This window comes from Ranitomeya imitator, chromosome 1, assembly GCF_032444005.1.
Source record: "Ranitomeya imitator isolate aRanImi1 chromosome 1, aRanImi1.pri, whole genome shotgun sequence".
NCBI classification, from domain to species: domain Eukaryota; kingdom Metazoa; phylum Chordata; class Amphibia; order Anura; family Dendrobatidae; genus Ranitomeya; species Ranitomeya imitator.
Window position 1 is genome coordinate 190977676 of NC_091282.1, and position 21907 is coordinate 190999582.

The 21907-nt window shown below is 44.8% G+C and overlaps 1 long non-coding RNA gene across 1 annotated transcript in view; it reads right to left on the reverse strand.

Annotated features, from left to right (window-relative positions):
* Window positions 1–4405: 4405 nt before the first annotated feature.
* LOC138657678 (uncharacterized) overlaps window positions 4406–21907 on the reverse strand; it is a 76061-nt gene continuing 58559 nt past the window's right edge. Inside the window, exon 3 of the long non-coding RNA XR_011317130.1 lies at window positions 4406–4490. This is a non-coding gene — a long non-coding RNA (uncharacterized lncRNA). The remainder of the gene's footprint in view (window positions 4491–21907) is intronic.

Below are 21907 nucleotides of genomic sequence, written 5' to 3' on the forward strand. Positions count from 1 at the left end.
AATCTGAAAAAACGGGGTGACAGGTTCCCTTTAAATAATAGTCAGTAAATTGCTGCCATTATTTGCAGTGACTCTGAATAACCTCATATAAAGTTTAGCTGTACTAGTAGAATTTTTCTGGAATTACCTATAAATCAGCCAAAGGATGGCTTCGCCAAAATATAAAAAATTTGGAATGTCCCAGAGCCTTAGGCCGCCGTCACACTTGCGAGTTTTACGGACGTAAGAGCGCAGAAACTACGTCCGTACAACTCGCATAACATACGGCACAATGATTCTCAATGGGTCTAGTCCTATCAGCCGTATATTACGGATCCGTAATATACGGCGTTCTACGGCCGCACAAAATCGCAGCATGCTGCGTTTGTCAGTGTATTGCGCAAAAAATACGCCAATGCAAGTCTATGGGAGAGCGTATAATACGGAATGCATACGGACCATGCGTGTGACTTGCGAGAAATACGCAACTCCCTGGCAGATGTCCGGAAATGTCTAAAGGCCTCAATCAGGCAGGTGAGACATGCTAATTAGCTGAAAAAGCCAGACAGTGAACCCGGAAGTCTGCTGCACGCCTCCACGGAGTGAGATTCAGCATGGCCAGCATAATAAATGTCGACATGCTGATCATTTTGGTCCAAGAGAGGCCTGTAATCTGGGACCAAAGAGACCCCAACTATGCCAACAGGGCACAAAAAGAGGCTGCATGGAGGAGCGTGTGTGGGTCCCTCTTCCCACATTATGACCAGCAGCCACGTGAGGCACAGCGACAAATAAGTAAGTACACCCATGTTTGAAATGTAATGTTCATGTTAAACAGCAGGCCCTTACTACTTTGAATTTCTAAACAAGAAATTATAAATGAATCCAGAAAGTAATAGAAAGCACACCAGTAGATACATGGTGTTGTACAAGATAAACGGATTTCAGTTCTGTTTGAACAGATGTCCCTTACTAACAGTGTTTTCCAGTAATTGTGCTTTCTGGGATAGAGGGTAGCGGACTCTGTCCTTGTGGCCTTGCTTCATAATTGTGTGAGTTTTTCAAATTTACTAATAAATGTGCTCCCCAAATGCCTATTTCTATGATACACTTAAATCTGTGTAGTCAATTACACCTTGTGTGAGCACTCTGCATAATGGGCTAATCAATGTGCTAAATTTTTGTTGTTTCAGTGGGTGATGTTACAACAAGGTGGCGGAGTATCCGTGACCAATATAGGAGGGAGAGGCAGCAGCGGGAGAGAAGTGGAGCCGGGGCACCTCCTAAAAAACGGAAATATGTGTATTTTGACCGGCTAACCTTTTTAAACCCCAGCATGGACCTAAGGCCGTAAGTAAAAACATCACAACCTTTTTTTATTTTTTTAAGTTTGAGAAATGATTACAAATAAAATTTCAACTAAATAAATTTTTCATTTACAGAACACAGTCTAACCTCACTGACAGGGAGACAGGGTCTGACTCTGAACTGGTCATTGACCCAGTTGGTGAAGGTGAAGAGGTGGCTGGTCCATCTGCTGCTCCCTCAGGCTCCATCCCTCCAGGATCCTCCTCATCTGGCCAGCCAGCTCCAGCTGCAGCAGAACAACTGTTATGATGCAGTGGTCTAGGAGCAACATGGAACAAGCTCTGAAGGAAGTGGTAACTGTACTGACCGCAGTCCCTATGCTCAACACAACACTAGAAGCAGCCGTGGAATGCTCTTAACTCTCCCTATGCATCTCGTCACAGCCTAAGAGCTAACTACCCCTAAAGACAGAAGCAGGAAAACTATCTTGCCTCAGAGAAAATCCCCAAAGGATAGGTTAGCCCCCCACAAATAATGACTGTGAGTGGAGAGGGAAAAGACATACACAGATTGAAACCAGGATGAGCACAGGAGGCCAGTCTAGCTTGATAGATAGGACAGGATGGAATACTGTGCGGTCAGTATAAAACACTACAAAAATCCACACAGAGTTTACTAAAAATCTCCACACCTCACTAAAGGTGTGGAGGGTAAATCTGCTTCCCAGAGCTTCCAGCAAGACAGAATTAATTCATACTGATAAGCTGAACAAACATAGAAAGCACTGAATGGATAAGTCCACAATCTGTGAACAGAACAGAGCAAGTAAGAACTTAGCTTTGCTGAACTGGTCAGGAAAACAGGGAAATCCAAAGAGATGTGAATCCAACCAGAAACCATTTTCAAGTGGCACTAGCTGAAGGAACAGCCAGACCTAAATAGCCGAGCAGAAGAGAAGATAAGTGGAGGCAGCTGATGACAGCTAACTCCAAGGAGCAGCCATACCACTTGAAACCACAAGAGGGAGCCCAAGAGCAAAACTCACAAAAGTGTCACTTACAACCACCGGAGGGAGCCCAAGAGCGGAATTCACAACAAACAACAGCAAGAGGCCCCACAGTTCTCATCAGCAGCATCATCAGCAGCAGCAGCACCACCACCTAGCCAGGATGACCCTGGAAATAGCAGCAGCCCTACTGTTGCCCTGGAGCGATCCCCACAGGCTGCAGTCAGACCACAGCGTTCACGCCGCAGGCGAGAGCTTCTCCAAAGCAGGAGAAACGTGGATGCTGGGGTCATGAACTATTTGGCACGGGTTCGAGAGGATGATGGGGAGGAGGGATTTACAAGGAGCCTTGCCCAATACTTACGGTCCATAGAGCGGGAGTTGAGGCTTCGTGTGAGAGGGTGTTTTCAGATCCTTATTGATGCATGCACCCACCCAAATTACCCATACAATCTCTTGCAGATGATTGAACAGTGGCAGATGTCACCAGAAAATATTCTGCGGCCTCAGAGATTACAAGGCATGCATGCTCAACAAGGATCTGAAGCACCCCCTCCACGTCAGCCAACACCTCAACCCCAACCCACAACGAACCCACAATGGCAACCTCAGCACCATATGGCGGGATATCAGCAACCATCCCAATATGGCCACTTGTCCACACCCAGTGCTGGACGCTGGTCCCAACCTGGGTTTGGACAATATGGTCATTTTGGTTTGGGGTATGATTCCCGCCCATATGGTCATCAACATCAGGGGTATCTCCAAAATCCTGTCCCCAATCTTCAAAGTGCCCAGCATCATAGCAGGCCTAATGTCCCTCAGGTCACTACCACATCCGCACAGGGTGCTGGACAATTGGGCCTACAAAGGCCACCTGATGCTGACCCTGAGCAATCTACATCTCCAGCACCTACCTACCAGGACTTGTAATTTTTTTTTTTTTTTTAATTTTAATTTAACCATTTTGTTTATTTTTTATCTTTGCTTTGTATACACAATATTGTGTTTGCTTGTGCTTACATAGCAATCTGGAATGTGGATGTTGTTCCTAATTTTTATGGCCACAAAAAACTGTGGAATTTTGCAAATAAAAAAGGTTATGACAAAACAATAACCAACCCCCAAAAAAATTTACATAAGTAAAATTTTCGTTACTAACAATCAAACTCTGGATGCGCTCTATTCATTCTTACATCACACACACATGATATGCTCCTAACCATATGTGAAATAATTACATACAACAGACCTAGTTTCTAAATTGTGACCAAAAAAATTTATATATCTCAATAATTACACATGCAAAATTGCATAGTCTTGCCAGAGAGTATCACCTTGAGGAGTCAAAAAATAATTTGTCAATACATCACGAACTTTGAGGCCAGAAAGTTGACGACGCGGAGGAGGGACATATGGGGTAAGCCTACTAACATTGCTCATGAGGTGATCTTCAAAATTTGGTGAGGAACAATCATGTATTCTGGTGAAATTATGTAGAATAACACAGGCTTTGATCACTTCATTGATTGTAGCCTCACTCAGCTGAATGGCAGACTGAAGAACCCGCCATTTGGCTACAAGAATCCCAAAGGCACACTCAACCAGTCTCCGTGCCATGGAAAGTCTCAAATTAAACACCCTCCGCCGGTGGTCAAGGTTGCGCCTGAGGTAAGGCCTCATGACGTGCCTCGTCAGTTGGAATGCCTCATCTCCAACCAAAACAAAAGGCACTGCTTCCGCATTGGACCCTGGGAGTTGTTGTGGTGGTGGGAGGTTCAACTGTTTGTCACGTAGCCGCCAACTCATTATGGACGAATTGAAGACCCTAGAGTCTCCAGTTCGCCCATAGGCCCCAATGTCTACAATTATAAGCCTGTAGTTACTGTCAGCAACTGCTAACAGAACTACAGAGAAAAACTGCTTATAATTGTAGAATTGGGAACCAGAGTTCGGCGGCTTACGCACCCTGATATGTTTCCCATCCACAGTTCCAATGCAGTTAGGGAAGTCACAAGTGTTTTTGAAACCAGTGGCGATTTTGAGCCAATCCTCCTGTTTGGGCTCAGGCATCACAACTTCCTGAAGTTTCTGCCATATTTGGGAACAGGTTGTCCGAACAATGCCTGAAATTGTCGACCGCCCAATCAGAAACTCCAGGTGTAGACCCGCATATGACAAGCCTGTGGACAGGAAGCTGAAATACAAGAAAAATAAATAAAAAACATTAACATGAGGACTAAGAAAACATGAATAAGCACAAGTGTATATTTCATTTACTATGACATTATTTACAATATAAAAATGTTCATTTAACATTCTTACTATACTAGAATATTAACACCAGTTTTTTTGATGTGCTTGTGGCTTCATGTCCAACTAAAGTTACTGAAACATAGTAGGACACAACACATTTAAAAAAAAATTCATCAACATACAGTATGTGCGAATATTGAATACATACCGTAAGGTTAGGAGCAGACGCTCCTCAGCAGAGATGGTTTTTCTCATCCATGTGTCCTGATAGGTGATCCCAGGACGTAAGTGTTTTACGCCAAGTGTGACACCGGCCTAAACCTTAAATCAATTAAAAATCTGGGGGTTGACCAAAAGAGGGCCTTCATAATCTGATATATCTGCAGAACTGCTGCAAGGAAGGCTAGCAATGACTGACATGTGATGTGCCATGGTCCATGCTGATGGTTATAGGATGTTTTGCCCCCAGCACTTTGCCCCCAGCAGTTTGCCCCCGCACATTTCACCCCCGTACATTTCGCCCCCAGAAGTTCACCCCCAGCAGTTCGCCTCTGGATACATTTCACCCCCGCACATTTCATCCCCATGCATTTGGTCCCCAGGATGTTTTGCCCCCGCACATTTCGCCTCCAGCAGTTCACCCCCAGCAGTTCGCCCCTGGGTACATTTCACCCCCACACATTTTGTCTCCAGCATTTGGCCCCCCAGGATGTTTCGCCCCTGCACATTTTACCCCCACACATTTCGCCCCCAACAGTTCACCCATTTCGTCCCCGGCAGCTCGCCCCCGGATGTTTGTACCCTTGTGGTTCATGAATTCCCCTCCGTCATCAATGTTTCGCCTCCAGCAGTTCGCCCCCGGATTTTTGCACCCTTGTGGTTCATGAATTCCCATCCGTCATCAATGTTTCGCCCCCAGCAGTTTGCTCCCGGATATTTTTACCCCTGTGGTTCATGAATTCCTGTCCGTCATCAATGTTTCACCCCCGGCAGTTCGCCCCCGGATATTTGTACCCTTGTGGTTCATGAATTCCCCTCCGTCATCAATATTTCGCCTCCAGCAGTTCACCCCTGGATATTTGTACCCTTGTGGTTCATGAATTCTCCTCCGTCATCAATGTTTCACATCCAGCAGTTCGCCCCCAGTTTTACCATTGTGGTTTATGAATTCCCGTCCACCATCAATGTTTCGCCCCCGGCAGTTCGCCACAGGATGTTTGTACCCTTGTGGTTCATGAATTCCCGTCTGTCATCAATGTTTCGCTCCAGCAGTTCGCCCCGGATGTTTGTACCCTGTTTTGCCCCCAGAATTTTGTGTTTGGATGTTTCGCCAGTTTGTCCTTGTGGATCATGAATTCCCGTCCATCATCAATCCATATGCCACAAAAGTACTGTACAGAGTGCTGCACTTTTGTGACATGTTTAATCAACTATTTCCATCTGTAAACCTCACAACTGATTACATTATAGTGTCATAGCATTTTGCCTGCAATTTTAACAAGACATTTTCCAAAACTTTTCAAAGGCTGGTTTCACATGTCCAGATTTATTCCGGTACCGGAAAAAATCGGTACCGGAATTATCCGTGTCCGTGTGCCCTTACGTTTCTGTGGCACATCAGTGTGGCACACGGGCGGCACACCTGTGCCGCCCGTGTGCCCACTGGGTACCACACACACCGTGCAGGGTACCACACGTACCAGCATCTGGTGCTGAAGCCGCGATTCATATCTTCCCTGCAGCAATTTTTACAATTCTGACCACTGACATTTTATGAGGTTATAACTCTGGAACGGTTCAACGGATCTCGGCGATTCTGAGATTGGTTTCTCGTGACATACCATACTTCATGATAGTGGTAAAATTTCTTTGATATAACTTGTGTTTATTTGTGTAAAAAATGGAAATTTGGCGAAAATTTGGAAATTTTTGGAACTTTGAATTTTTGTGCCCTTAAAACAGAGAAATATGTCACACAATATAGTTAATAAATAACATTTCCCACAAGTCTACTTTACATCAGAACAATTTTGGAAACATTTTTTTTTGTTAGGGAGTTATAAGGGTTAAAAATTGACCAGCGATTTCTCATTTTTACAACAAAATTTACAAAACCATTTTTTTTAGGGACCACCTCACATTTGAAGTCACATTTAGGGGTCTATATGGCAGAAAATACCCAAAAGTGACACCATTCTAAAAACTGCACCACTCAAGCTGATCAAAACCACATTCAAGAAGTTTATTAAACCCTTCAGATGCTTCACATGAGCAATGTGGAAGGAAAAAATGAAAAATTAACTTTTTAGTCACAAAAACGATTTGTTAGCAACAATTATTTTATTTTCCCAAGGGTAAAAGGAGAAATTGGACCGCGAAAGTTGTTGTCCAATTTGTCCTGAGTACACTGGTACCCCACATGTGGGAAAAAACTGGGCACATGTTGGTTCTCGAAAGGGAAGTACTGACGTTTTGGGATGCAGACTTTGATGGAATCATGTTCCGTTTGCAGAGCCCCTGATGTGCCTAAACAGGAAAAAAACCCACAAGTGACATCATTTTGGAAAGTAGACCCCCAAAGAACTTACCTAGATGTGCCTCCTTTGGAAATAATCTGTTTCCTGTAAAGTAAATTAGTAGTGCATAGAGGTGTGGTACAATTTAAAGCAATCCTTCATACACAGGCCTGGTTTGTCGGGGCAGGTGTCGCATTGATAGATGGTGTCCTTGTGTATTCCTCTTTTGTAGCACAGTTGGCACCTTTCTTGCGGCTTACCTTTTCTTCCAGTTGGCGGGACCACCCCAGGAAAATGCTGACCTGGTACAATACGAGCACCTTCAGTTCCAGAAGTACTGGGGCCCGCTCCTTCCCTCGTGCCAAACATCAGGGCCTTAACCACTACCTCCTGGAAATGAAGGTACAACGTATCAGTGTTGCGTGCACATTGTGACAGCAGGAAAGCATTGAGCGTTCCCATTTGTACAATGTGCGTGGACAGCTTTTTGTACCACACCCTGGCCTTTCTCAAAGCACTGTACGGTTTGAGGAGTTAATTGGAGAGATCAACGCCCCCCATGTATTTGTTGTTGCCCAGTACACAGTCCAGTTTGCAGACCTGTGTAGAGGTACCCCGTACAGTGCTGAGGGCACTGCCATCACCGTGTATGGTGGTCAATAGAAGGAGATCACTCTTGTCCTTTTACTTGACCACCAGCAGGTGGTCGCTTCATTGGGCTTTGATCTCACCTTTTCTGAGAATCTGCCCAAGTAGCGTCTTCGGGAGGCATCTCTGATTTTTCCGGACAGTACTGCAGGCTGTGGTACCTCGCACAGAGAGAGATTTGTAGAGTGGGATGCTGGTGTAAAAGTTATCGGTATAGAGGTGATAACCTTTATCCAGCAGTTGGTGCACCAAATCCCACACAATCTTCCCACTCACTCCCAGGATAGAAGGACACTCAGGCAGTTCAATCCTGCTGTCCTTCCCTTTGTACACTCTAAGGCTGCCGTCACACTAGCAGTATTTGGTCAGTATTTTACATCAATATTTGCAAGCCAAAACCAGGAGTGGGTGATAAATGCAGAAGTGGTGCATACGTTTCTATTATACTTATCCTCTAATTGTTCCAGTCTTGGTTTTGGCTTACAAATACTGATGTAAAATACTGACCAAATACTGCTAGTGTGACGGCAGCCTAAAGCTGTAGGTGTACCCTGAGGTACTCTCGCACAGCTTGTAGAGTTTGATTCCGTACCTGGCCCTCTTGCTGGGCAGGTACTGATGGAATCCGAGCCGTCTCTTAAAATGAATTAAGGACTCATCCACGCAGATGTCCCTTTGAGGCACGTACACTTCAGCAAACTTTTTGTTGAAGTGATCGATGACCGGCCGAACTTTGAGCAGATGGTCAAAGTTGGGGTCATCTCGTGTGGGACACTGTGCATTATTGTTATAATGCAGGAACTTATGGATGGCCTCAAAACGCGCCCAGGTCATGACCATTCGGAACACTGGAGTGTTATATAAAATATCAACACTCCAATATTGCCGAAGTTCAGGCTTACTTATATTCAGGCTTATGCTGATATGTTAGAGGAAGGCTGCGGACTGGCCAATCGAATCACAGAAAGACTGCAGTCTTTCTGCGATTTGATTGGCCAGTCCGCTGCCATCCTCTATAATATCAGCATTCCTACCTCTTTTCTTCTACACTGATGCAAATATTTTTCATTGGGGTTTGTTTACCATACCTATTCCTTGCTATTATTAGCACACTGATGAAGGTCCTTGCAGACCGAAATGTTTGTGACTACTGTATGTATTACATTAAATAGTTACCCCTTTTGCATCACATTTCTTGGAGTGTGCTAAGTTTTACATCTTTTCAAACAGAGGCTGGACAGACATCTGTCTGGGATGATTTAGTGACTCCTGCACTGAGGAGGGGGTTGGACCAGATGACCCAGGAGGTCCCTTCCAACTCTAGCATTCTATGATTCTATGATTCATTAACATGTCTCCTACCCTCTGTGGATTGTCCACAACTGTAGATCTACAGCTATTCTACAGATAATTCTACACCAAAATCTCTATTTAGCTCTATGGATTTAGGTGCAGGTTTTAGTGCAGGATTTTAGCCCCTTGTCTGAAGGGCTGAAATCTTCTTTGTATAATGGCAGCATACATTCATATGCAGGGACAAAAGTAGCTTGGCCCTGGCCCCATAGCAAAGTTTTGAAGGGGCCTTGGCCCCCCCTTCCTCCGCGATGCCCTGCCCCTTTAGCCACGCCCCCTGCCAACAGCTTGAAATAAAGTTCCAATGCTGAATTAGTGCTGGGAAGAGGGTACACCATGCTTCAGTAGGTGCCTGTCACCTACCGGAGCATGGCAGGAGGTTAAGTAATATTCACCACCTGCTGCCACACGTTGTGTTCTTTTGCTTTGATACAGGACTTGGAATGATGTATGCAGTAATGTGGTCTCTCACGTCTCAGGATCTGCATCAAAGCAGAGTGAGGAAAGCAGCGCAGCAGCAGGCAGTGAATATTAATTTATCCCTGCCATATTCCAATAGGTGACAGACACCTACTGTACCAGACTTTGGTAGATCCAGGGGGCCCGCTGTTCATGGGTACATTGCACCCCTTGGCGGCAGGCCCCCTGACGGCCTGGGGGCAGTGGCATCCCCTGCCTACATGATAGGTATGCCACTGCTGCACTGCATGTCATTTTTTTTAACTGTGCATTTTTCCATCAGCATGTTGATGGGATTTAGACATTTACGCTGCATATGACCCAAACATGATGAACCATTCAGTTACTATGCTTTTTTCACAAATACTTCTTACATGTTTGCTCGTTTTTCCTGATGTAAACCTTTTATTTTCATGGAATTCTGCATTTTGCTAGTTTCTGCTGCCGTCAATCCTTTCGCGGCTTAGAAAATGTGGCATTTTTGAAGCTTGGAAGCATTTTTAAACAGGAATATATACAGTTCAGCCCACAAATATTTGGACAGAGACAACATTTTTCTAATTTTGGTTATAGACATTACCACAATGAATTTTAAACAAAACAATTCAGATGCAGTTGAAGTTCAGACTTTCAGCTTTCATTTGAGTGTATCCACATTAAAATTGGATGAATGGTTTAGGAGTTTCAGCTCCTTAACATGTGCCACCTTGTTTTTAAAGGGACCAAAAGTAATTGGACAGATTCAATAATTTTAAATAAAATGTTCATTTTTAGTACTTGGTTGAAAACCCTTTGTTGGCAATGACTTCCTGAAGTCTTGAACTCATGGACATCACCAGACGCTGTGTTTCCTCCTTTTTGATGCTCTGCCAGGCCTTCACTGCAGTGGCTTTCAGTTGCTGCTTGTTTGTGGGCCTTTCTGTCTGAAGTTTAGTCTTTAACAAGTGAAATGCATGCTCAAATGGGTTGAGATCAGGTGACTGACTTGGCCATTCAAGAATATCCCACTTTTTTGCTTTAATAAACTCCTGGGTTGCTTTGGCTTTATGTTTTGGGTCATTGTCCATCTGTAGTATGAAACGACGAACAATCAGTTTGGCTGCATTTGGCTGGATCTGAGCACACAGTATGGCTCCGACTACCTCAGAATTCATTCGGCTGCTTCTTTCCTGTGTCACATCATCAATAAACACTAGTGACCCAGTTCCACTGGCAGCCATGCGTGCCCAAGCCATCACACTGCCTCCGCCGAGTTTTACAGATGATGTGGTATGCTTTGGATCATGAGCTGTACCATGCCTTCGCCATGCTTTTCTCTTTCCATCATTCTCGTAGAGGTTGATCTTGGTTTCATCCGTCCAAAGAATGCTCTTCCAGAACTGTGCTGGCTTTTTTAGATGTTTTTTTAGCAAAGTCCAGTCTAGCCTTTTTATTCTTGATGCTTATGAGTGGCTTGCACCGTGCAGTGAACCCTCTGTATTTACTTTCATGCACTCTTCTCTTTATGGTAGACTTAGATATTGATACGCCGACCTCCTGGAGAGTGTGGTTCACTTGGTTGGCTGTTGTGAAGAGGTTTCTCTTCACCAAGGAGATTATTCATCCACCACTGTTGTCTTCCGTGGGCGCCCAGGTATTTTTGCATTGATAAGTTTACCAGTGCTTTCTTTCTTTTTCAGGATGTACCAAACTGTATATTTTGCCACTTCTAATATTGTAGCAATTTCTCGGATGGGTTTTTTCTGTTTTTGCAGCTTAAGGATGGCTTGTTTCACCTGCATGGAGAGCTCCTTTGACCACATGTTTACTTCACAGCAAAACCTTCCAAATGCAAGCACCACACCTCAAATCAACTCCAGGCCTTTTATCTGCTTAATTGAGAATGACATAACGAAGGGATTGCCCACACCTGTCCATGAAATAGCCTTGGAGTTAAATGTCCAATTACTTTTGGTCCCTTTAAAAACAGGGTGGCACATGTTAAGGAACTGAAACTCCTAAACCTTTCATCCAATTTTAATGTGGATACCCTCAAATGAAAGCTGAAAGTCTGAACTTCAACTGCATCTGAATTGTTTTGTTTAAAATTCATTGTGGTAATGTCTATAACCAAAATTAGAAAAATGTTGTCTCTGTCCAAATATATATGGACTTAACTGTAATTTTTCACTGGGACAATACATGTCATAGAAACAAATATTGTTCAGCCCCTTCACACCAGATTTTGCTTCAGTTTTACGTTTCTGTTATAAAATCAGAAAATCTGAAGTAAAATGTGAGTTTTTAATGTGAGATATGAACAAAGGATGCTTCTGATTTGGAAAATTTATTGTGAATTCATCCCGAAATTCTCTGTCTGCTACTTGTTACTTTTTATTTTGTCTCTCATTATTTCCTGTACTAATACTTTCACTTTTAATTAGGAAGTGGACACAGGCGTATCTTGATATTTGGAACAAGAGACAATCTCCATCTACTGGCCCAAAGTAAAGAGTGGTTTGCTGATGGCATGTTTTCCACTACACCATCCCTGTTCAAGCAACTTTATACAATCCATGTAGTCCACAGCGGCCTTGTTGTTCCTGTAGTGTTCGCCTTGCTGACGGACAAGATGGATACGCATGATACCTGCCCTTGCCTTTCTACCAACACAGAATGTTGTGCCTTCATTTGAAGAGTTAGTGGAAAATCCTGACTTTCCACAAGAAGCCATACCCATTGCCAACTATTTTGAAGATACCTATATTGGTCAAATGACTCGCAGAGGACGTCAGACACCATTGATTCCAGTTGAACTTTGGAATATTTATGAACGAACATTAAATGATCAACAGCAAACAAATAATGATGTTGAAGGGTGGCACCGTAGCTTTCAAGAAACATGTGGTACTCTTTTCCCAAATATATACCGGTTTATTAACTGTCTGAAACATTAGCAAGAGCTCCACAGTTTAGAAATTATTCAGATAATAGTAGGAAATCCCACCCCTGCAAGAAACAAAAAATACGCTGCAATTTCAGCAAGGGTTAAACGTATTGTGCAAGATTTCAACAATAGAAGCTTGATAGATTATCTGAGAGGCATCACCTACAGCTTTGAATTTTAGTTGATGGTCACATATTTAGCTGTAAAATAATTCAAACATTAACACCTGCAATTTTTCTTTTCTTTCCTCTATTTCTCTAACCATTCCCCCTCTATACCCTTTATGAATCTTGTTTAACAGTTTTAATTTATACAGTTAAAGAGTAACTCTAAAAAAACAAAAACAAGTTTTGCTATGCTATAGTACTTGTGGCACTGATCTTCTTTTCCAATGGAGACCCCCTTCCAGCAACTTCACTTCTATGTGAAAAGTCCCATCCAAGTTCCAGCAGCAGGCTCCATGTGATGCAGGATTTCAGTGGCTAATAAGGAGGTCGTTTCGCCTTAGTAGCAGAACTTGTGGATGGACTCTAGGGGGTGTGGCTACACGGGACATGCAACTGTCAGGCCTCTTTCAGACTAGCGGTTTTGCCAGTGACACAGCAGTTTAAAACCGTGGCGGTAGTCACCAGCAAAACCACTACATAGCACTTGATTTGCCCAATTCAAGTCAATGGCCTCAAATTGCAGGAAAACTATGCAGCAGAAAGCTGCACGGTTTTCCATTTTAAAACATGTTCTATCTTCCTGGCGATATCCGCCGCGGTTTTAAACTGCCGCAGTAATCACCAGGAAAACAGCCAGTCTGAAAGAGGAATCAACGTGCTCCCTATGATGTATACAGGGCTGCAGGTTCACAGCCTCCTGCAAAGCTCCCCAACTCCCCATGTGCTCAGTTCTTTTCTGGCTTTACACAGGGGGGAAGCCCTACTCTTGTCCAGGATGAAGCACATGAGGGGAGGGGGAAGGGGAACTTTCCAGAGGGCTGTGATCGAACAGCCCTGAATGTATCACAGGAAGCCTGAATCCATCCACAATTTCTGCTACCAAGGGGGCCCGACTTCCTTAGTAACCACTGAAATCCTGCAGCACATAGAGCCTGCTGCTGTAACTTGGATGGGACTTTTCACACAAAACTATATACAATTTAGAAAATATATTTGAAAAAAAATTAAACCTGCTGGAAGGGATTCTCCATTGGAAAAGATCAGTGCCACAGGTACTATAACATATCAACAGTTTTTTGTTTTTTTTAGCATTACGCTTTAAATATATTGTTCTGCAATGTTGGTTGGTTTGACCAATTGGTAATATTTTTCTGTCTGTTTGTAAAGTTACTTATCTAGAAAACTCAAAGATTTGCAATAAAAAAAAACTGTAACTATGACGAGTGAGAAGTGAACCTGCCAAAGTTCAGTTCTGGCAGTTCCATCCCAAACACACAAGAAAATCCGGGTTCGGGCTCAGCACCCCCAAACTGTCACCTCCATTGAACTCAATGGGTATTGAGACTCAGAGGAGTGGAGGATCTGTCCACCACATCCTCATCACTGACCAGATAGTAAAAAGAAAATATATATATATTGCTACTTACCCCTTTGCTGAGGTACCGGCAGACGCGGATGGTCCCCCTCAGTCCTCTTCCATGCACTTCCACATTGTGTGAATATGTCATCGTACCCGAGAGAGTCCCTTTCAGGATTCCTAGCTAGGGTTTCCCTTGGTCAAGAAGACTCACCACACAGGTTGGGACCTCAGCAAAGGGGAGAGAAGTGATTTTTATTTTCTGATGAGCAAACTCCGAACATTGCCTGTTTGGGATTGGTGTGGTTGAACCCGAGCAGGCAGTGTTCGATGCGAACCCTGAACTTTCCATATTGGGTTTGCTCATCACTAGATACAGTATGATATGTAATGGATGACAAAAAGAAGCCATTAAGTGTAACACCATTAGTATAGGACAGTAAAATGATGGTCACTTGTCTTAGATCAGGAGTGTCAAACTCATATTCACCAAAGGCCGCACCAATTTAATGGTTGTCACCAAAGGGCCATTTGTTACTGAAAGACCAGATGCACACAACCGAGTCCCGTCCAGAACATGCATTTCTCTGCACAGAGCAGTGCATGCCCCTGTATAAGGCATGTCACGGTGGATCAGCTCTTTACCAGGCGCTGTCACATCTTCCCTGGATCTCACTGATATCATGGAGAGCTGTGGCTGCAGCTTCCAGTCACATGTCATTGTTGTTGGTGCTGAAAGTTGCTGATAAACAGCTGGTTCAATGCAGAATACAACTGGACCCTATTCTTGGCCTAATCTGAGGATGGGCATCAATAGTAAAAGGGATCCTGAAGTGAGAATGCCACTTTTATCTGCTGCTCCATTCTTTGGTATACTGGCAGAGTGTTCTGTGAGGGCTGATCCCAAAACCCCCCTTCTGAAGACCTGATAAAGAGGTTCTGTAGAAGCTGGTTAACCACCACTTTAGTTCAGCAAAGCCAATATCTCACTTCTGCAGAGATGGTTGGTGGGATTAACCCTGTAGTCAGGCAACAATCCCCCTGCTTCCATACATAGCCTGCATTAAAGGGGTATTCTCATGCCAAACAGCAGAATAAGGCAGCATGCTTTCAGCAATCATGTTGCGGTAAGCATGCTGCCGATCTTCCCCTCCTGGTACTTACCTAGAGGTCTTCTGCTCATCTTTGCCTGATCTTCTCCTGGCTGTGTGGGCTGGTGATCGCCATGCTGGATCCAGGGGCCACCACGAGTCCTCTCCTTCTTCCCAGCTTCCTCTTCTTCTGCCTGATCTTATCGTGGCACTGCGCATGTGCAGCAGTGTCTTGGTGACTGGAGAGGCATCCTGCCCCCTGGATTGACTGATGAATGGGGCAGGAGTGACGTCATGTCAGTGAGTGGCCTGGAGATTGGCATTCATCATGCTTCATGGATCAGTGATCCAGGCAAGATGAAAAGACAGCCAGAAGCAGGAGAAGACATCACGGAGAACCTCTAGACTGCACTCCGTGACCCAAGGAGCTACAGCTGCGTCAGGTAAGTATGTCAGGTTTTTTTTCTGTTCTAGGGTGATAATACTCCTTTAAGGCCAGCCAGAAGAGACATTGGGTGAGCTGCTGAAAAGGCAGCCACAGGAATCCCCAGCAATTGGGGTCCTGTACATTTTACCCCCCCGATATGTTCAGCCCTAGATGTTTTGTTTCCTGCATGTTGACTCCAAAAGTTGAGGGTGAAACATCTGGGGTCAAAATGTTAGGGGCAAAACATCAGTTGGCGAAACATCCAGGGACAAAATGCTGTAGGAGAAACATTCAGAGGCAAAACATCTGGGGGCGAACTGCTGGGGGTGAACTGCTGGGGGTGAAACATTGATGACGGACAGGAATTCATGAACTGCAATGGGGGCAAACTGCTGAGGGTGAACTGCCGGGGGGTGAAACAACAGGGGGCAAACTGCCGGGGGCGAAGTGGGCGAACTGCTGGTGGCGAACTGCTGGGGGCGAAATGTGCGGGGTCGAAACATTCTGGGGGCCAAATGCTGGGGATGAAATGTTCGGGGGCGAAATGTACAAACATCCGGGGGCGAACTGCTGGGGGTGAACTGCTGGGTGCGAAACATCCTGGGGGCCAAATGCTGGGGACGAAATGTGCGGGGGCGATATGTACCCAAGGGCGAACTGCTGGGGGCAAAATGTGCCGGGGTGAAATGTGCGGGGTCGAAATATCCTGGGGGCCAAATGCTAGGGACAAAATATTCCGGCGCAAAATGTACCCAGGGGCGAACTGCTGGGGGCGAACTGCTGGGGGCGAAATGTGTGGGGGTGAAATGTACCCAGGGGCGAACTGCTGGGGGCGAAACATCCAAATCCCCATGCTGATAGACTCCTACCCAAAAAGATTGAAAGCTGTCACAAATTCAAAGGGTACCTCAACAAAGAATTAGTTTAAAGGTGTACATATTTATACAACCACATTATTTTAGCTCTTTATTTTTCTATTTCTACCTGAAATTATTTGTTTGTTTTCCAATTGATTTGTACAGAATATAAATGACTGTAAATGTGGAAAAAGTTCTGAAATGATTCTTCTTGGTACAATATTTTTCCATAACAAAAAGCAGGCATTTTAACCTGGGTGTGTAGACTTTTTTTTATTCAGTGTCAGTCCATGACACTAAAGGATGAAGAGGCCTAAACTTATATTCAGTGTGCACTTTGTAATGTAATGCTCATGGCTCAGAGATTTATAACTTATTTCAATAATAGGTGATGGCTTGTGTGACAACCTTTCTTTTGGAATGTACAAAGATATGGGTATGACTGTTTCACATCTGGTTAGATTGTCTGGCATAATGGTGTTAAAGAGGTTTTCTGGAAACTAATTGATGCAATAGGTATTCTGTATTTGATCAGTATGGATAAGACCCTAGGCCCCTTTATCACTTTTACACATACAGAAGGCAGTCTTCAAGTTGATTGGACTGAGTTGCAGTATGAGTTACAGCCAGTGCAAAATGTAATTTGACTCTTTTAGTTTTCTGACTGACATGGTTTTAAAGGTCTGACCACCACTGATCAACCATTATGTACATACTTAAGATATGTCATCAACAGCTAAACCCTGGAAAAGCCCCTTTAAGTAAGTTAGCATTGCCACATGCACAAAAGTTGCAACACATGCAAAAGTTGCCTCACACAAAACTTGCACATACTCAAAACGCACCACACATAAAACTCGCCACGCACAAAACTCAACATGCGCAAAACTTGCTGCACAAAACTTGCTACACTAACCTGTCACATGCAACTCGACACACAAAAAGTTGCTACACGCATGTCGCCACACAAAACTCATCGCACAAAAGTCACTACATGCATGTCGCCACATGCAACTCAACACACACAACTTGACACATGAAACTCGCCCTAAAACACACATAAGTCTGGTATTATCCTTCAAAAATAAAAATCTGATTAATAAGCAGACAAACTACAAGAGCAACAAATGTACCATATAGGAAATACGGCAGCTGTCAGTCACATGACCTGTCTATTATGTGAGCTAATATATACTGCCAGGGGGGAGGGCTTCCTGTTGGCTGGGGATTTATCAGGCTGCCAATTTACTTACAAATACTGAGGTAAAAATACTGACCAAATAACATGTGAACGCGGTATAATACAGGAGGAGATAACATACAGATATATACTATATACAGGAGAGATGACACACAGGTATATACTATATACAGGAGGAGATGACACACAGGTACTGTATATACTATATACAGGAGGAGATGACACACAGGTATATACTATATACAGGAGGAGATGACATACAGGTATATACTATATACAGGAGGAGATGACACACAGGTATTTACTATATATGTCAGTGACTGGAAGAATGATATCATCAGCTCACAAAAACTGATCATGTACCAGAGTCTACAGAGAGACTACAGACTGGCCCCATATCTGGATAAACTCCCGGACTCCAGAGATCCCAAGATCCTGAGCCGATATAGACTCAGTGCCCACAGTCTGGCCATCGAATGTGGCCGACACAGGCAGAAGTACAAGCCCAGGGAGGAAAGACTGTGCCAACAGTGTGATCAGGAGGCCATAGAGGACGAAACCCACTTCCTGCTACACTGCTCCAAATACTCAGCAGTGAGGGACACTCACTTCAGGAGACTCTCACATCTCTTCCCGGACTTCATCACCATGAAGGAGGAAGAGAAAACATATATCCTGCTGGGAGAAGAAGAGAGCGCAGTGGAGATAGCAGCGCGGTATGTGAGCGAATGTCATAGACTGCGAGAAAGAGAACTATGATGCCATGGACTATAGCCCCCACCCTGGATCTGCCCCCATCCACCTCCCCTATGCCATGGACTATAGCCCCCACCCTGGATCTGCCCCATCCACCTCCCCTATGCCATGGACTATAGCCCCCACAATGGATCTGGCCCAATCCACCTCCCCTATGCCATGGACTATAGCCCCCACAATGGATCTGCCCCCATCCACCTCCCCTATGCCATGGACTATAGCCCCCACCCTGGATCTGCCCCCATCCACCTTCCCTACAGCTCCTACCCAACATCCCCACAGTCCCTATCCCTATTGCCTTTATACACTTGCTTTGGCAAAACTGATGTGTATTTGGTCCTGCCAATAAAGCTTCTTTGAATCTTGAATCTATATACAGGGGAGATGACACACAGATATATACTATATACAGGGGAGATGACACACAGATATATACTATATACAGGAGAGATGACACACAGGTATATACTATATACAGGAGGAGATGACACACAGGTATATACTATATACAGGAGGAGATGACATAGGTACATATATATACAGGAGGAGATGACATACAGGTACATACTATATACAGGAGGAGATGACACACTGTTATATACTATATACAGGGGAGATGACATACAGGTAGGGTTGAGCGACCTTGACCTTTTTAGAGTCGAGCCGTGTTTCGCGAAACCCGACTATCTTAGAAGTCGAGTCGAGTGGAATCGGCCGATTATCGCGAAAAGTCGGGTATCGCCCGAAACACGAAACCCAATGCAAGTCAATGGGGGAGCATAGTCGGCAGTGAGTGGAGGCCAGGAAAACACCTACATTGCCCATTTTAATGGCAAAAACATCCATTCTTGTTACAGAAGCTTGTCAATCATAATTTACCTTATAATAATTGGAAGGCATTTGAAATTGGGGGTCATTTGGCTAAAGTTGTGGGGGGTAGGGCTGGTTCAAGTAATTAGTGGGCCCAGGAAATCTGGAACACGTCACGGCAGTGGAGCAGGGAGAGGTAAGTATTTAAACTTTGCAAGTGCTGTGATCCTGAGCAAGCAGGGGGGCCCACTAGTTGGCATTGGCACTGGCACAGGGCCCCTCAAAGTACAGCGGTGTGTTTGCACGGCGGGGGCGCCTCCCACCGGCAGCAACACTTTTGCGTACTATGAGAGGCCCTGTTCCAGTGACGTCGCCAACTAGTATTCCTCCCCCCACCTGATGAAGGAACCTGCACTTTCATCTGCACCTTCCTCTTTGTCCCCGTGTAAGGTGGTATGGTATGCGGGAAGGGGGACCTGACTTTCAGCAGGGTCACAATCTTGCTGTGTAGCGTGCACGGGGAATGTTGCGTTATGGGTCAGTGTACCAGCAGACTCATCTATCACTGGCTGGGCAATGGGCAGGATGAGGAGGAAAAACAGATATAGGCCCAAAGAATAAAGTTGGCTAAATGCAGTTCAAAATAGGTAACACAGGACTAACCAGGGGGCATTGCAGTGGAGGACAACTGGAATGAGAGGCTGACACAGAGAGTAGGCCCAAATCAGTAAGTAGTCGAAATGCAGTTCAAAATTGGCAACCGTAGTAAACAGGCGGCACAGCTTTGTTCAGTGGAGGAGAACAGCAAGGAGTGGCAGACACCGATAGTAGGCTCCAACCCAACTAGTAGGCCAAATGCAGTCTAACATTAACAACTACTTAGCGAGAGCCTGAAAATGGAATTTCAGGACAGGAAACCAGGAGAACAGCAAGGAGCGGCAGACACTGTTAGTAGGCCCCAAACCAACTAGTACGCCAAATGCAGTTGTTCCATTTAACCACTATTTAACAAGAGCCTGAAGATAGAAGCTCAGGAAAGGCAACCTGGAGAACACCTTGGAGTGGAACACACCGTCTCTACATCCCATACCGAATTTGTAGGCCTAATGCAGTGTAGTTTCCAACAACTACTAAACGAGAGCATTAAGATTGAAGCAATGGAGAGGAAACCTGGGGAACACCTTGGAGTGGAACACACCATCTCTCTACACCCCATACCCAATTTGTAGGCCTAATGCAGTGTAGTTTCCAACAACTACTAAACGAGAGCATTAAGATTGAAGCAATGGCGAGGAAACCTGGGGAACACCTTGGAGTGGAACACACCGTCTCTACACCCCATACCCAATTTGTAGGCCTAATGCAGTGTAGTTTCCAACAACTACTAAACGAGAGCCTGAAGATAGAAGCTCAGGAAAGGCAACCTGGAGAACACCTTGTAGTGGAACACACTGTCTCTACACCCCATACCCAATTTGTAGGCCTAATGCAGTGTAGTTTCCAACAACTACTAAACGAGAGCATTAAGATCGAAGCAATGGCGAGGAAACCTGGGGAACACCTTGGAGTGGAACACACCGTCTCTACACCCCATACCCAATTTGTAGGCCTAATGCAGTGTAGTTTTCTACAACTACTAAACGAGAGTCGGAAGACCGAAGCAATGTGGGCGAAACCTGGGGAACACCTTGGAGTGTAACACACCATCTCTCTACACCCCATACCCAATTTGTACGCCTAATGCAGTGTAGTTTCCAACAACTACTAAACGAGAGCCTGAAGATAGAAGCTCAGGAAAGGCAACCTGGGGAACACCTTGGAGTGGAACACACCGTCTCTACACCCCATACCCAATTTGTAGGCCTAATGCAGTGTAGTTTCCAACAACTACTAAACGAGAGCATTAAGATCGAAGCAATGGCGAGGAAACCTGGGGAACACCTTGGAGTGGAACACACCGTCTCTACACCCCATACCCAATTTGTAGGCCTAATGCAGTGTAGTTTTCTACAACTACTAAACGAGAGTCGGAAGACCGAAGCAATGTGGGCGAAACCTGGGGAACACCTTGGAGTGTAACACACCATCTCTCTACACCCCATACCCAATTTGTACGCCTAATGCAGTGTAGTTTCCAACAACTACTAAACGAGAGCCTGAAGATAGAAGCTCAGGAAAGGCAACCTGGGGAACACCTTGGAGTGGAACACACCGTCTCTACACCCCATACCCAATTTGTAGGCCTAATGCAGTGTAGTTTCCAACAACTACTAAACGAGAGCATTAAGATCGAAGCAATGGCGAGGAAACCTGGGGAACACCTTGGAGTGGAACACACCGTCTCTACACCCCATACCCAATTTGTAGGCCTAATGCAGTGTAGTTTCCAACAACTACTAAACGAGAGCATTAAGATCGAAGCAATGGCGAGGAAACCTGGAGAACACCTTGGAGTGGAACACACCGTCTCTACACCCCATACCCAATTTGTAGGCCTAATGCAGTGTAGTTTTCTACAACTACTAAACGAGAGTCGGAAGACCGAAGCAATGTGGACGAAACCTGGGGAACACCTTGGAGTGTAACACACCATCTCTCTACACCCCATACCCAATTTGTAGGCCTAATGCAGTGTAGTTTCCAACAACTACTAAACGAGAGCCTGAAGACAGAAGCTCAGGAAAGGCAACCTGGAGAACACCTTGGAGTAGAACACACCGTCTCTACACCCCATACCCAATTTGTAGGCCTAATGCAGTGTAGTTTTCTACAACTACTAAACAAGAGTCG